The following is a 15,458-nucleotide window of genomic DNA, read 5'->3' on the forward strand; positions in this document are numbered from 1 at the left end:
TCGGCTCACTATTTTACTTGTGATACATATTACAGGAAGATTTGAGTCGAGTAGCTTTAATCAATCCCTATAAACAGCCATTTCTGAAAAAAAAAAATCTATATCTACATAACATTCTTCCTGCTGTTTAGTGACAATCCTACAGCAAACATTCGTCGCTATGGAGCCAGATATTTTTCTCAGGAGTGGGAGACCAAACAAGAGCTATAAAGGTGGCACTATGGTGGAGAAGTAGTTAGCACTGTTACCTCACAACAGGAAGGTCCTGGGCTAAATTCCTAACTGGGGCAGGGTCTTTCTGTGTAGAGTTTGAATCTTCCTCCCATGCTTGTGTGGGCACCATTTGGGTGCTCTGGTTTCCCCCACCATCAAAACATATAAATCAGGTTGATTCTCCAGCCTTTACCAAAGGCACTTGCTCAGATCTTGAGCTGGTCCCTGGGCACCATTGGTTGCCCACTGCTTTTCAGGGATGGGTTAAATGCAGAGATCCAGTTTTACTACTTGGTATGATTGTATGTTTTTCTCCTTCTGAACCAGAGCTAAAAGATTCATTCATTTCATTCATCAGATGGACAGAAAAGCGACTCCTAATGAGTGCTAATGGTTCTCTCTGTCTGCTGGACATATAGATAAGTAATATTTTGTGTCATATTAGCATTAAAAACCATGACAGTGGCTATATATCTGTCAGTTCGTTTGTGTTTTTTCTGCTCCCTAGTGGTTAAAATTCACTGAATGCAGCTTTAACCTAATTATGCCATAATATCTCCTGCTGACTTAAATGTGGACTCAGCATGTCAGAGCATCGAGTCAAATGACTTCTTTTAGTGATAAAGGGCTTTGACAATGACATTTCCATTATACCTTCTCATTCACAATACCCACAAAGTGATGACAGGAAACAAATGTTATGGAACTCACAGACGTAAAAACAGCTTGATGGAAAGAAGGGAAAATCTGAATGAACAGAAATTAAGTGGGATGAAATCAAGAGGTAAAGAGGGCAGCTGAGTGGGGGTGGGGTGTAGATTGTAGGGTGAGAAAGAAGCAGTGAAGACGGGCAAATGAAAGCCACAAAATGAAAGAAGAAAGGGAGACCGAGATGGAGAGGGAGAACAAGGGAGAAGGAGGGACGAAAGGATGAAGGGATGGATGATGAAGGGGTGGGGTGTGCAAGAGGGTGGTTTTGGGTGACAGGCCTCATTGAATAGACCTCTTTTCTCCCCTCTGCTGGCTTCTCTTCTCATGCAAAGCAGGCCTGTTCAGCCTCCCAGCCATCCGTCACACAACAGAAAGACCATGGCAGGCCCTTTACGAGCCTCTCACTCTCATAATCCCCCCACTCCACCCCACCATCTCTCAACCCCACAATACAGCACCCAATAGGGGGTGCAGTGGGTAAAGGGATTGTGTATGTGTGTTGGCAGTTGGGGGATGGGCATGGGGGTATCTTCGCCACAGAAAAAAATGCTTTTGGAAGGGGGGCCACCTATGCTGACAGCAGGACAAAAAAGCAGAGAGACGTAACATGTTTTGAGACTGGATGGACGTCATATTGGGATACAAGGGAAGTTAGGAGGAGTTAACCTGACTGGGATGTTTGTGTGTGTGTGTGTGTGTGTGTGTGTGTGTGTGTGTGTGTGTGTGTGTGTGTGTGCTCTTACTTAAGTCTAGATTGGGGACTTTGACCAGCACACACACCAGTTGTTTGGGGACGCCTTTGCCTTTGGGGACCAAAACCACCGTCCCCAATTAGATTTCAATTTAATTGTATTCAGCAAGCTCCAGAATGTGTTTTTTTCTTAAAATCTCAATTGTCCCTAAAAGTGACTTATTTCAGATTTTTTGTGTGTGTGTGTGCCCCCCACTCCACCCCCCAGCCGAATCTGTGTATCCCTCTACATTGCCCCTAGTGGAAGTGTGTGGAATTGTCTAGGACCCCATAGGTGGTCCGCATTCTGCCTGATCATAAAGATAGACAGATAGATAGATAGAATAAAGTCAAGAACTCTCTGAACAGCCTAAACAGATCATGATAGCCTAGCAAAATATAGTTTGGCTCTAAAATTAACATTTCCATAGCAGAGCATTAGCAATGTGTTAAAATTAGTTAGCTAGCATTAGCATGCTAGCGCTATAAGCTAACGCTACATGCTAACTACTTTGATTATGTGAATTAGCATATAGAGAGCTAATAGGTAGCCTGTATTTTGCCTGATAATAAAGACATAAGATAGATAGATAGATAGATAGATAGATAGATAGATAGATAGATAGAAGCAAGTCAAGAGCTATAGGTAGCCTGTATTTTGCCTGATAATAAAGACATTAGATAGATAGATAGATAGATAGATAGATAGATAGATAGATAGATAGAAGCAAGTCAAGAGCTATGGGTAGCCTGTATTTTGCCTCATAATAAAGATATATACAGTTATGATATATATATATATATATATATATATATATATATATATATATATATATATCATATAATATATAGTTATAGTATAATTATAAAGGATATTATATAATATATTTGTTTTATTTTGAGTTGTATTACCATGCCTGCATTTCCAAATAATTATATAAATTAATATGGGCTTTTCAGGCCCTTTGTGTCATAGTTTGTACACAACAAAAGTTTACATTTTTCTATCTCCTGATATCATATTCTTGCATCACATATTTTAAAAATCACAATTTGTATGTATATAATAGGGATATAGGGAAAACCCCTCCTTGTGTTGGCTGTATAATATCCACATACATAAAAGGTTTTCATGTCAGAAAGGACATTTTGACAACAGTCACTTATCAAAACAGTTCTCACATTTAACATGGCATCCTGGTACCACTTCCTCACAGTGAAAAACAAGAAAAAAGCAATATAACTAGCACTACAATAGCATGTATGTAACCTTTGCTCATGTTCAGTGTAATTGTGGAGCTACTTTTTACACTGTAAATTAGGAAATTCCTAATCCTTTTCACACACTTCTGTGTAGCCAATGTTAGCAACATTAGCTAAGTAAATGTACATTCCTAAGCATTGCAAGGTATTGGTAGCATGTGGCTACCATTACCATGGTCAGCCTACATCTCCAAACCCTACTAAGCATTGCAGCTGGTATGCATAAATGGCATTGACAGTAAATCATTCATAAATCGCAGTTAGTTAGTTGTGTTTTTAAAGGTGCTCACATGGACCCAGATGCTCTAGGACAAATAGTATTTTATAGAATGGTTTGTTATAGATTTAACAAAAAATGTATGTGAAGCAAAAGAGACTAATTCAATTGACCACTGTGTTTAAAATTAAGCCAATTGCTTTGATCACTGTCATAATAACTACACTAGATGTACATGAATAGATTCAAATGGTATATGTTTCTTTATATGGCAGATGCAGTTCTCAAGCTTGAAATATGTTTTCAAGCCTATAGGGTATGTGTTTAGCAATAAGGATGTGGATGAGCCTTGGAGTATCAGTATTCACCTCCATTTTTAACCTGTCCCTTGCACCGCCACAGTCCTAACCTGCTTTAAAAGCACCACCATCATTCCAGTTCCCAACAGGAGCCCAGTCCCTTGTGTGAATGACAACAGGCCAGTTGCACTCACTCCAATCATAATGAAGTGCTTGGAGAGAGTGGTTCTTGCCCACATCCAGAGTAATATACCTGAGTCACTGGACCCCCTACAGTATCTACAGATCCACTGAGGATACTATCTCTGCAGCTCTGCACACCTGGAAAACAGAGGCTTACATCAGAATGCTCTTCATCGATTACAGCTAAGCATCCTCCTCCCCAACAAACTCACAAACCAACTGTACAACTTTGGCATAAACCCCACACTCTCTGACAGATCACCAGTGAGGAAATCTAACCTCAAACCTACGACTGCGTTGCCTCACACAAAGACAACACTATCCTGAAATTGCTAACAACACCACAGTCATTGGCTGGATCACTGTCACTGTCACACATCACTGATGACCTAACCTGGACAGATAACATCACCCAGCTTGTCAGGAAAGCACCACAGCGGTTATACTTTCTAAGGAGACTGAGGAGGTTTGGCATGTCATGAGGATTCTCAGTGTAACATTTGCCTCTTGCATGTTACATTAAATACATAATTTGATTTTTAAATGGTTACTATTCCTTATAGCAAAATCTTTGCGTTGGGTCGAACAATGCCCCTTAGCTGGGATATAATCCCAATTTATCACGGCCTGAAGACAGCTGTTGCTTTTATCAAATGGTTACCAAGTATCGCGATATTAAAATGATGGACAGATTCCAATTTAAACTATTTCTATTATCAAAAAACATCCATAAAGCATTGTTCTTACAAAGAAATAGGCCCACCTGGCTGGCAGTTGCTATGCAGTGTACTTAACTTAGCCTGTTGCTGCCCTGTTAGCTTATCCTAGCCTAGCCTGCCGGTTTAGCCTTATCTCTGCAGTCAACCCAACCTCATAACCTGTGTTATCAGTCAATCAATCAAGTGTGTTTGTCACTAGTAATTATATAAGGTATGATGGCTTGTGTTGACTGTTCTGCTGTTGCAGACAGGGTGTAGAGAGATGTTGCCACTAAGCTACGTTAGATATCACGGCCACTCCAGATAACTTTAGCTGCAGACTAGCATAGTCTCAGCAACTGCTGCAGAGTTTGTCCCTGTCCGGCAGCGTGGGAAGGCTCACGAGGGCAAGCTCTGGTTGTGTTGCTCCGTAAGCAGTCACCCCACCCGACTGCAAACCAGTTTTCAACCTTGCTAGCTTCGTTGTTAGTCCTGTTGGCCCGCCGCCCATGAGTCTCCTCCAACACTGCAGACAGGGTTAAACAACGCGGAGTGATACTGAATTGTGTAAAGGAATTAGATGTCATTGCCATGATATACAGGTATTATATCACGGCTAACAACCAATTTGATTGCTTGGTGTGAGCTATCCGCTTTATAATGTTAAATGAAAACCTGTAAATATTCATAGCCTATCTGAGCGAGACAGTAGCTGTACTGACATCCAGAGTGATTATCTATGTGTACTTATCCATCTGTATCAGTAGCGTCTTTGTGTAATTGCACATTGACATTGGAGTTGTCTGTGCTTCTTTGTTAGAATTAACTGGCCAACTGTCAGCCATTAGTCCACCACCAACATCAAAACACAACACAGAGACTGTTGACTGTTACCACTATCAGATATATACTGTAACAGTCAACAGGTGTATTATAAACTGTGTATTGATAGTTAGAGAAGATCAACACAACAGCAGCTTATACAGTTGCATCATAGAGAGCATCTTGACCAGCTGCATCACTGTGTGGTATGGGAACAGCATCGACATGGACCACAAATGCTTGCAGAGAGTGGTAAAAGCTGCTGAGAGGATTGTCAGGGTGCCCCTACCATCTCTGCAGGACATCATCATCAAAGACTCCACCAAACCGCAACACAGGCTTTTTACACGTATGCCCTCTGACAGAAGGTACAAAAGATGCAGGACCTCTAGGCAGAGGGACAGTTTTTATCCTCAGGCCATCAGACTGATCAATAGATCTAATCCACTGCCCCTGCCTCAACCCTAACCCACCTCACCATACAGGAAGCTTCACTTTGCATACATTACACAATTCCACACGTACTGCACAATCACAGACAGACTTTGCACAGATAATAGTTGCTGTTACTGTATATTGTATATTGATATTGTATAATATTGTACACAGACTATTGTGTTCTTCAGATACTTTTCTTTCTTTATCTCTCCAAATATCTTAATTTATTTTATTGTATTTTGAATGGCATTCAGAGTGGAAGGCAAAGTAAGAATTTTATTGTACAGGGAAACTTGGTTTTAACTGTGCATATGACAATAAACGCTTTGATTTAAATTGAATTGATTCTGAAAATTGTACACAGTATAATTTGAATAGGTAGCCTGTACATACAGTAGGCTATGTGCTATGTGAAAGCAGGTGCAGGTAAAGTCATCATCACCATTTCATCAATGCACATGTGCATGATAGTAACATGGGATTAGCATCCAGGTCTCCAATGGGGGAATCATCAGTGATCAGTCAGCAAGAGGAAGATCTGTCATTGAGGAGATATGACTTACAAGGGCACACTTGCTGTCCCCAACCCACTTTTGCCATCACTATGGACACACAAGCAGGTGTACCTATGTAATATACTGTAGGCTAATTGATAAATCCTATAGGGGTGAACTGTTGCCTGTATTATTTATTTATTTATTTATTTATTTATTTATTTATATCTTATAGTCACTGTTGAATATTTGTAAACAAAACACAAATTACAAACTCATTCAATAAATTGATCAATCCAAAATCAACTAAAAGAAAGTGGTCATGATAGAAAGATAATTCAACATCTCCTACAAAGTGAAGTTTACCAGCCCCGCCCCCTCCGCATGAGGTTCGTGAGCTGCGTGCTGCAGGCAGACAGCAGGGAGATGCCATGAGGAGCGGACTTTAAGGTAAGCAAACTTGATGTTTCTTTTGAGAATTTATCAGGTTTTTATGCCATGTGGTTCATCCAGTCACGTTATGACAGTGAAAAATGAAACTGACGTTAGCTAACGTCAGCTAGCTAGCTGACGTTAGCTGACGTTAGCTAACGTTAGCTAACGTCAGCTAGCTAGCTAACGTTAGCTAACGTTAGCTAACGTCAGCTAGCTAGCTAACGTTAGCTAACGTCAGCTAGCTAGCTAACGTTAGCTAACGTTAGCTAGCTAGTTACACTCTTGCTAAGTAAGCTGGGTAGAAATCAAGCTTTAGCAAGTTGTTCTGGTGATGGATAGCCTTATTAAACATCAGAATAACTGAACTGCAGCAAGCCACCATCAAGACTGTCATTTCAAGATAATATTAGCAGGGTTGCCAACTAGCTTCCAGGTCATGTGATCAATTGACTCAAAATCAATGTGGGACCATGTAACTACACTGGCTGCATGAGATACACCTCTTGCTTTTACATTTTGAATCTCTAAATAATTTTTATACATTTTTATATGTAAATCTTAGCAATTTAGGTCAATAGCTTCCAGGTCATGTGATCAATTGACTCAAAATCAGTGTGGGATCATGTAACTACACTGGCTGCATGAGATACACCTCTTGTTTTTACATTTTACATCTGTTCATAATTTTTATTAATTTTTAGGCTATATGTAGGCTAAATATTAGCATTTTAGCTCAATAGCTTCTCAATAGCTTTAAACACAGTATCTCTGCTTTAAATATCCCACATTTTTATTTTGAAAACAGGAAGTCGGTACACACTGTAGCCGTCTTCTCCGTGTGTTTACTGTAAAGTCTGCAATACGGGTGCACAGGCATAAACATGTAAATATGTAGTATGTATGTATTGATATTTCAATCTGCTCTGTCCCCAGTCATTTAACTGTTTAGCTTATTGTGCCAGTATCTTAAAATTTGACAAATACTGACTGATGTCTGTATTCTAAATTCTTTCTAAACTTCACTCAGTATTTTGATGTTAGGAATATGATTTATTATATATATAGATATATTCTTGTGTGCATAATAAAATAACGAGTGTGTGTGAGAGAAGGCTAAATACCTTGAGCTACACACTGAGGATCACAACAGGTTTCCTCCAGGTAAATCCACTGCATTTGCTACTTAACCCTCTAGGCGCCAGAGTTTATTTAGGAAAATATTCCGTTTGGATTGTAAGATTTCAAAAGGCTGTAGCTTGGAAGTGGTGAGAGATAAATTCATAGTGTAAATGAGAAAAATATTCATAATGACCTAAAGTTTGTGATGGGAGTAAATTTAATCATCTAATTTGCATATTGTGACGTCACCAGGTGACTGAAAGTAACTTTCAGTAAAACTGATTTTTGAACATATTTACACAGAAAAAAAATATTTATATTGTCATCTCATCCTCAAAATAAAGGAACAGGAGTTTGATTGGAGTAAATTTACTAATCTAATTTGTATGTCACCAGGTAAAAGTCAGTAAAACGGAATTCTGAACATATTTACACAGTAGATTTTTTTTTTTTCATCCTCTCATCCTCAGAGTAAGTGAACAGGAATCTGATAGGAGTAAATGTCCTAATCTAACTTGTAAAAAGAAAAGAAAACTCTCGCCGTGATCAGCGTGTGCTGCTTGTGTGACAGTGTGTGCAGCTGCAGCATCGTCAGTCACTCGTCTCTGACGAGCGATCGTCATCAGAGGGCAAATCATCCCCTTCTGAATCGCGATCAGCAAAGATCTGTGCAAGCACCTCATCCGCAATGTAAAGTCTTTTGGGCATTTTGTTTTTTATTACAAAAATCGCTATCTGTCTCTCGATCTGTCCAGCACACTTCCGCCACCGCTCCGCGGCTCTCTCCTCTCCCACTCTGCCCGCTTAGCCGCTGCCGCTCCGACAGCCGGTGTCGGGTTTCAAACTTTTTTTTCTCAGGTATTTTGCATAGAATCACACCCCCAAATGACGTCAGGATTGAAGCTGAATCTATTGGCTATCTAGTGGTAGCAAGCAGTAACAGCACAAGGCAGTAGATTTAAAGATACAGGCTGTTTTAATGAGCAATGTTGCCTGTCGCAATAATGCGACTTTGGCGCCTAGAGGGTTAAGAGATTTGATTATGAGGGTAAAAAGCCTGCATTAGTTTGTGACTAAACTATCAATATAAAAATTATATCCTGGTATAAAGGAAACTAATAAATGTATGTTTCAATGACATTGATCAAAATGTGTCAAATGTGAAATCTCACTTTTATGCTGATGACACTGTACTCTACAGTTCAGCACCCACCCCAGAAGGGGCCCTCTCCCAGTTACAGCTTGCTTTTAACACGGTTCAAGATTCATTTTTATGATTTAAAACGTGTTTTAAATGCGGACAAAACTAAGGTCATGCTGTTCTCTAATACAAAATCAAAACCACAAAATCTGCCCTCAATCCTATCTTCTCAGGGTTTGAAAATTGAGTGTGTTTCCAATTACAGATATCTTGGTATATTGATTGATGAATCCCTCTCTTTCACAAATCATATCCAGCAGCTGGTAAAAAGATTGAAACTGAAACTGGGATTTTATTTTAGGATCAAATCCTGCCTTAGTCTGGTTGCTGCCACTTGTATGTCTGTTCTGGACTACGGTGATGTTGTATATATGCTAGCCTCGTCTCAAAGCTTACATGCTCTTGACACTGTGTATCATGGAGCTCTGAGGTTCATCACTGGTTTTAAAGCGCTTACTCATCACTGTACACTTTATGAACAACAACAAAATGAGTTGGTCTCATTGAATACTTTTAAGGGGAAATTGGATGACCTGGAGGCAGAAACAGCTAGCTGTAGATGTTTTGCCTGAGGCTTTTATTATTTTAGCTGACCTTGAAATGTTTGCTGTTTTGGTTGCCAAGTGTTTTTAATGCTTGTGTCTACCCTGTGTTTGTGTGTATGTATGACTATGCTGCTGCCTGTCTTGGCCAGGACACTCTTGTAAAAGAGATTTTTAATCTCAATGAGTCTTTTCCTGGTTAAATAAAGGTTAAATAAAAAAAATAATAAAAATGTTAGCTTAACTGGGTGGCTCACATATGTTAATTATACATGTAATATTCTGTCAAACAGATGATATGGCTGGCAATGAAGCGATAATGGAGAGATCTGTGAGGAGAAGACGGGTCCGTCCTCAACAGGATGCCGAACAACACATTAAACTGAAAACTGATAAGGCTGGTCTCACAGAGCATTTTATCAACCCATACAAAGGTAAGTTCTTAAATTTTGCAAGTAGTGTTTGTGTCAGTTGTACACAGCCTATTAATAATAATATTGAATTACACTATGTAAATTCAAAATTCATCATTGCTTCCTATACGTATCTCATTTACACAAGGCTACTTTGTCCTGGCAGTGTCGATTGGCTATTAACATTTTAAAGCTGGGTTAGGCAACTTTTTAGAGCCATTTTGGTTATATTTAGTGAAAGTCTTTTACCTTGCAGAACATGGGAGTTGCTAGTCTACCACTGCCTCAATCGATTAGTTAGTTTGTGTTTTTGTGTGACTTTGGTGTTTTAAGCCCAGTTCAGACCAAAGATTTGCGACGAGACGAAACGAAACCGTTTTAGAACGTTGCAGGTAAACGTTGCAGCAGTGTGAACTGGCCCGTTTCAACGCAAGCCGGCTGATGTTGTTGCCTGCGACTCAGCTTGTCAAGTCTCCAGCAGCTGGTTTTAGAATGTAAGTCACGTCACCTGTTTCAACAGCCAATCAGCTCGTAGCAAAGTCCACTGGTTGAAATGGCAGTTTCGGATGGAGGCTCAATGAGAGAGAGAGAAAGAAAAAGAGACACAGATAGAGGGTCGAGCGAGTATACACTTAATAGGGAGAGGGAGCGCCGTAATCGAGAACAAAGCAGTGAATCAGGGAAATAAAACGATATTTTCGCCGTTTCATCACTGCTAGAAAATATTAGGCTCGCTCCAATTTGAAAGATGGTAAACTGTGCTAGTGGATAAAAAATAGTAATTGGTGTTTTTTCTTATTTTAAAGGTCGAGGTGTGTTTGCTGTGGAGGTTTTCAACAAAGGAGATTTTGTGCTTGAATACCGTGGTAAACTTTTCAAACAGGATGGTCTTCTTACGAAGAACTACAATGACACAGAAGCAGTATTCCTGTTTGACTTCAAATGGAAAGGGGGATGTTGGTGGTAAGTTATAATAAATATGCTTTTGTTGGCAGGTGTAATACATTACAATAGTTTTAGGAGATGAGCTTTGAATGGCCTGTTAACCTAAGGATATCCCAATTTCTAACAAACCATGCAAGAGACTCACCACCCCGGTAATACTGTAAATGTATATTGCTGCAAGCTACCTCAATTGCTTGCTCAGCTTTCAAATAAAACGTGCCCTTCTTAACACTGTATCTAAACAAAGTAGGTAACTTCTACTCTTAACATCAATATTGTTTTCCTTAAGTCTTGATGCATCTGTTGAAGACAAGTCACTGGGAAGGCTTGTGAATGATGACCACATCAAGCCCAACTGCAAGATAAAAACTATTGATGTTGGTGGGATGCCACATCTCTGCCTGTTTGCCCTAAGAGACATCGCCCCAGGTGAAGAAATAACTTACAATTACGGGGATTCAGACTGGCCTTGGCGCAGACAGGTACAATTTGTTTAATGTTGATAATAGTTGTTTTTGTCATTTTCAGATGAAACTGATCTCATTGTCTTGAGATTTGACTTATATCATGATTGTTTTAATTTTTTTCTGGTTTCCTTTTCCAGCAGAAAATGGCACCTGATGTCAGCGAACAGCTGACACCTGATATCAGGGACAAACCTCAGGTAGGGGCCAGTTTATAAAATACTACTTAATCTCTTAGATATTGTAAGGTATTTGTTCTCAGTGTAGTACTCAGTGGGTTTCAGAGTATGTATTATTATCCAGTGTTTCTCTTATGACAGCCCAAGTAGTAATGGACTGTAAGGACAATGATCTGTGTTTAAAAATGTCTCCTAAAGTACTGATAGACTTACATACTGGTGCTTTGACATTATATAAAGATGAATGTCCCCAATTAGGTATGAGTAGCGTGTGTGTGTGTTTGGAATGACCCCAAATGTAATAAAAATAGCAAATAACATTTTTTTTCCCCTTTTCCAGCAGCAATTGGCACCTGATGTTAGCCAGCCGAGTGTCGACGAAAGCGACAGACCTCAGGTAGGGGCCAGTTTATAAAATACTACTTAAAGACCTGTTGAGCAAGAATTTCTTTATTGAAATAGCAGAGGATTCTCCAAAAATGGTCCTACTCATTCATTCCTGTGTGACAGTGTGTGTGTCCACAGAGAGCCTGCCTTCCACCTGTATTTTCTTATTTCTTAGTGTTGGGTGTGTCTGCCTGCCACCTAAACCACTGCTGAATTCTTTATATTAGTATGTATTATTATCCAGTGTTTCTCTTATGACAGCCCAAGTAGTAATGGACTGTAAGGACAATGATCTGTGTTTAAAAATGTCTCCTAAAGTACTGATAGACTTATATACTGGTGCTTTGACATTATATAAAGATGAATGTCCCCAATTAGGTATGAGTAGCGTGTGTGTGTGTTTGGAATGACCCCAAATGTAATAAAAATAGCAAATAACATTTTTTTTTCCCTTTTCCAGCAGCAATTGGCACCTGATGTTATCCAGCCGAGTGTCGACGAAAGCGACAGACCTCAGGTAGGGGCCAGTTTATAAAATACTACTTAAAGACCTGTTGAGCAAGAATTTCTTTATTGAAATAGCAGAGGATTTCACCAAAAATGGTCCTACTCATTCATTCCTGTGTGACAGTGTGTGTGTCCACAGAGAGCCTGCCTTCCACCTGTATTTTCTTATTTCTTAGTGTTGGGTGTGTCTGCCTGCCACCTAAACCACTGCTGAATTCTTTTATATTAGTATGTATTATTATCCAGTGTTTCTCTTATGACAGCCCAAGTAGTAATGGACTGTAAGGACAATGATCTGTGTTTAAAAATGTCTCCTAAAGTACTGACAGACTTACATACTGGTGCTTTGACATTATATATAGATGAATGTCCCCAATTAGGTATGAGTAGCGTGTGTGTGTGTGTTTGGAATGACCCCAAATGTAATAAAAATAGTAAATAACATTTTTTTCCCCCTTTTCCAGCAACAATTGGCACCTGATGTTAGCCAGCCGAGTGTCGACGAAAGCGACAGACCTCAGGTAGGGGCCAGTTTATAAAATACTACTTAATCTCTTAGAGATTGTAAGGTATTTGTTTTCAGTGTAGTACTCAGTGGGTTTCAGAGTATGTATTATTATCCAGTGTTTCTCTTATGACAGCCCAAGTAGTAATGGACTGTAAGGACAATGATCTGTGTTTAAAAATGTCTCCTAAAGTACTGATAGACTTATATACTGGTGCTTTGACATTATATATAGATGAATGTCCCCAATTAGGTATGAGTAGCGTGTGTGTGTGTTTGGAATGACCCCAAATGTAATAAAAATAGTAAATAACTTTTTTTTTCCCTTTTCCAGCAGCAATTGGCACCTGATGTTAGCCAGCCGAGTGTCGACGAAAGCGACAGACCTCAGGTAGGGGCCAGTTTATAAAATACTACTAAAAGACCTGTTGAGCAAGAATTTCTTTATTGAAATAGCAGAGGATTCTCCAAAAATGGTCCTACTCATTCATTCCTGTGTGACAGTGTGTGTGTCCACAGAGAGCCTGCCTTCCACCTGTATTTTCTCATTTCTTAGTGTTGGGTGTGTCTGCCTGCCACCTAAACCACTGCTGAATTCTGTTATATTAGTATGTATTATTATCCAGTGTTTCTCTTATGACAGCCCAAGTAGTAATGGACTGTAAGGACAATGATCTGTGTTTAAAAATGTCTCCTAAAGTACTGACAGACTTACATACTGGTGCTTTGACATTATATAAAGATGAATGTCCCCAATTAGGTATGAGTAGCGTGTGTGTGTGTGTTTGGAATGACCCCAAATGTAATAAAAATAGTAAATAACATTTTTTTTTCCTTTTCCAGCAGCAATTGGCACCTGATGTTAGCCAGCCGAGTGTCGACGAAAGCAACAGACCTCAGGTAGGGGCCAGTTTATAAAATACTACTTAATCTCTTAGAGATTGTAAGGTATTTGTTCTCAGTGTAGTACTCAGTGGGTTTCAGAGTATGTATTATTATCCAGTGTTTCTCTTATGACAGCCCAAGTAGTAATGGACTGTAAGGACAATGATCTGTGTTTAAAAATGTTTCCTAAAGTAATGACAGACTTATATACTGGTGCTTTGACATTATATAAAGATGAATGTCCCCAATTAGGTATGAGTAGCGTGTGTGTGTGTTTGGAATGACCCCAAATGTAATAAAAATAGTAAATAACTTTTTTTTCCCTTTTCCAGCAGCAATTGGCACCTGATGTTATCCAGCCGAGTGTCGACGAAAGCGACAGACCTCAGGTAGGGGCCAGTTTATAAAATACTACTTAAAGACCTGTTGAGCAAGAATTTCTTTATTGAAATAGCAGAGGATTTCACCAAAAATGGTCCTACTCATTCATTCCTGTGTGACAGTGTGTGTGTCCACAGAGAGCCTGCCTTCCACCTGTATTTTCTTATTTCTTAGTGTTGGGTGTGTCTGCCTGCCACCTAAACCACTGCTGAATTCTTTTATATTAGTATGTATTATTATCCAGTGTTTCTCTTATGACAGCCCAAGTAGTAATGGACTGTAAGGACAATGATCTGTGTTTAAAAATGTCTCCTAAAGTACTGACAGACTTACATACTGGTGCTTTGACATTATATATAGATGAATGTCCCCAATTAGGTATGAGTAGCGTGTGTGTGTGTGTTTGGAATGACCCCAAATGTAATAAAAATAGTAAATAACATTTTTTTCCCCCTTTTCCAGCAGCAATTGGCACCTGATGTTAGCCAGCCGAGTGTCGACGAAAGCGACAGACCTCAGGTAGGGGCCAGTTTATAAAATACTACTTAATCTCTTAGAGATTGTAAGGTATTTGTTTTCAGTGTAGTACTCAGTGGGTTTCAGAGTATGTATTATTATCCAGTGTTTCTCTTATGACAGCCCAAGTAGTAATGGACTGTAAGGACAATGATCTGTGTTTAAAAATGTCTCCTAAAGTACTGATAGACTTACATACTGGTGCTTTGACATTATATATAGATGAATGTCCCCAATTAGGTATGAGTAGCGTGTGTGTGTGTTTGGAATGACCCCAAATGTAATAAAAATAGTAAATAACTTTTTTTTCCCCTTTTCCAGCAGCAATTGGCACCTGATGTTAGCCAGCCGAGTGTCGACGAAAGCGACAGACCTCAGGTAGGGGCCAGTTTATAAAATACTACTAAAAGACCTGTTGAGCAAGAATTTCTTTATTGAAATAGCAGAGGATTTCACCAAAAATGGTCCTACTCATTCATTCCTGTGTGACAGTGTGTGTGTCCACAGAGAGCCTGCCTTCCACCTGTATTTTCTCATTTCTTAGTGTTGGGTGTGTCTGCCTGCCACCTAAACCACTGCTGAATTCTTTTATATTAGTATGTATTATTATCCAGTGTTTCTCTTATGACAGCCCAAGTAGTAATGGACTGTAAGGACAATGATCTGTGTTTAAAAATGTCTCCTAAAGTACTGATAGACTTACATACTGGTGCTTTGACATTATATATAGATGAATGTCCCCAATTAGGTATGAGTAGCGTGTGTGTGTGTGTTTGGAATGACCCCAAATGTAATAAAAATAGTAAATAACATATTTTTTTTCCTTTTCCAGCAGCAATTGGCACCTGATGTTAGCCAGCCGAGTGTCGGCGAAAGCGACAGACATCAGGTAGGGACCAGTTTATAAAATA

This window comes from Pagrus major, chromosome 10 (genome assembly GCF_040436345.1).
Source record: "Pagrus major chromosome 10, Pma_NU_1.0".
Classification (NCBI taxonomy): Eukaryota; Metazoa; Chordata; class Actinopteri; order Spariformes; family Sparidae; genus Pagrus; species Pagrus major.